The sequence below is a fragment of the Psammomys obesus genome, unplaced genomic scaffold (assembly GCF_907164565.1).
Source record: "Psammomys obesus unplaced genomic scaffold, mPsaObe1.curated_primary_1811, whole genome shotgun sequence".
NCBI lineage: Eukaryota > Metazoa > Chordata > Mammalia > Rodentia > Muridae > Psammomys > Psammomys obesus.
Genome location: NW_026596134.1, coordinates 933,368 through 936,130, shown reverse-complemented (window position 1 = coordinate 936,130; position 2,763 = coordinate 933,368).

The window sequence follows — 2,763 nt, the reverse complement described above, 5'->3', positions numbered from 1 at the left end:
CAAAGCCATGTCCTGAATCATGTTGGGCGTGTTGAACACACATCGCCAACAGACTCATTCCTAAATTACCTTTTACGATCACCAACAAATCTGTGGGTAGTGGGCATCTGTACCCAAACCCAGGCATTATTTGTGGCAGCAGACGAGGCATTAATTATTGATGCACCCAGCCACCTCCTCGACACCTCCAGTTAAAATTCATGGTCCAGACACTCTGCAAATATTGATTCTGACCCAAGTTGATGTTTTCCCTTTAACATTATTATAATGAGGGATAAAAATCAAATTGCCTTCACTAACACTCAATCATTCCTCTGTGCCATTCCTCATCGATCTTCCTTTCCCCAGGTTTTACCATAAATTATTCCATTCAATTAAGTAAACTCACACATAATGGCATTTTGCAAACTGAATAATTTATTGGCTATTTGGCAAAAGCCAGGTTTGGTTGGTATGTTGGATAGTTTTATGTCAACTTGACACAAGCTAGAGTCATTTGGGAAGAGGGAACCTCAGTTGAGAAAATGCTTCCATCAGATTGGCCCATGGTACATTTTCTGATTAGTGGTTGATTGCTGTGGGCAGGCCCAACCCACTGTGGGTGGTGCCGTCCCGGACTGGTGGTCCTGGGTGCTGTAAGAAAGCAGGCTGAACAAGGCATCAGGAACTTGGTTTTTGTTTGTTGGTTGGTTTGGTTTTTGTTTGTTTGTTTGTTTTGGTTTTTTGTTTGTTTTTTTGGACAGTCCCAGGGACTAAGAAGGACTTTGGTCCTAAGAGGTGAGGCTGGAGCCAAAGCCAGCTGGTGGGCAGAGATGTAGGCTGATGGCTCTCCACTCCTCACTTGGGCTGAGGGTCCAGAGATCTCCTGATGCCAGTCAAGGCAATCCTTGCTCCCACTGGTCCACATTTACACTCGTAGCTTCCCTGTGCTTCCCACAGCCCCAGAGCTCCTCCCAGGGAGGCAGAGCCAGAGTCTCTGGAGCTCCCCTTCCCACACAGGCCTTCCTGCCCAGCCCCACCAGCCTAGGGGACGAAGGACTCTCTTCCCCAGCTCATGGTTTCTATTGCTGCCATAAAACACCATGACCAAAAGCAACTGGGGGAGGAAAGGGTTTATTTCAGGTTATACTTCCAGGTAACAGTCCATCACTGAGGGAAGTCAGGACAGGAACTTAAGGCAGGAACCTGGAAGCTGGAGCTGACGGGGACGTGGAGGAGGAGTGATGCTTACTGGTTGCTGCAGTTGTCTGCATTTTCTGTCCGAACTGAGCTCTCCTTCTGTGTGCCTGTGTCTGCGTCTCCTTTTCTCACGAGGATACAGCTAGGTGACACCTACCCTAGTCACTTCTTTAAAGGCCGCATCTCTCAGTACACTGCCATGCTCAGGTCCTGGGGACAGGGTCCCGACACAAAGTTTGGGGCACCCCTGAATCATCCTCTATCCCTCTGACTGGCACTTGGTGCTCTGGCCTCCTCAGTGGTCTCTACACGTGAGACTGTGGGACCCCAACACACACACACACACACACACACACACACACACACACACACACACACGGTGTCTGGCTGCTCCCCACCTCACCCCTGCTAACCAAGCTTGTGTGTTCTGCTCTCTCAGGACCTCTGTAGAAGAAGGTGCTGAACCCAGATTAGCATCAGAACCACCGGATGACCTGGCTTCCTGGTGAGGAGTGTCATCTAGTCAAGCATGCTTCTCAAAGCTCTGATCCAGGGCCTCAGTGGATCTCATTCTGTAGCTGGTCTTCAGCATGTAGTCTCAACCACAGGCGTAGTTAACAGGACTCATTCCTGTCCCATCCTGCCCTTGGGAATGGAGGACCTCTGTGCCTGTGCCCCATGCTGCTCGCTCTGGTGGCAGGGAGACAGTCTAAGGCACGGGTTACCAGTGCTTCACTTCCTGTTGGAATTGTCTCCAGGACCTGTGTGGGCGGAAGGTCTCTGGCCACTGAAGAGGCCAGTTGTCAGAAAGTAGTCTAAGGCTACTTTCCCCAAGACCAGAAGTGGGATGCAACCCTAATTTTTTAAAAAAGATTTATTATTTATTTATTTTAAATTTTATGTGCAGTGGTGCCTTCATATATGTCTGTATGAGGGCATCAGATTCCCTGGAACTAAAGTTACAGACAGTTGTGAACTGCCACTTGGGTGCTGGGAATTGAACCTGGGTCCTCTGGAAGAGCAGCCATTGCTCTTAACCACTGAACCATCTCTACAGCTCAGCTTCTATGTCTCAAGTTACACATGCCCAAGGCCAGAGAGATGATCCTCATGATTCAAAGTGCAGGTGGATGTAAGGATGGTGTGCTGGTTAGTTTTATGTCAACTTGACACAAGTAGAGCCATCAGAAAGGAAGGACCCTCAACTGAGAATGTGCCTCCATGAGATCAGGCTGTAGGCAAGCCTGCAGAGCTTTTCTTTCCTTCTTTCCTTCTTTCCTTCCTTCCTTCCTTCTTTCCTTCCTTCCTTCCTCCCTCCCTTCCTCCCTTCCTTTTTTCCTTCCTTCCTCCCTCCCTCCCTCTCTCCCTTCCTTCCTTCCTTCCTTCCTTCCTTCCTTCCTTCCTTCCTTCCTTCCTTCCTTCCTTCCTTTTTTCTTTCATGCCATGAAGTATGTTTTATTTTCATCAATCATACAAATAATTTCCTATAATATTCCAGGGCAAACTGGTGAGATCTGGCAGTCTGGTGTGTGTGTGTGTGTGTGTGTGTGTGTGTGTGTGTGTGTGTGTGTGTGTGGGGGTCCC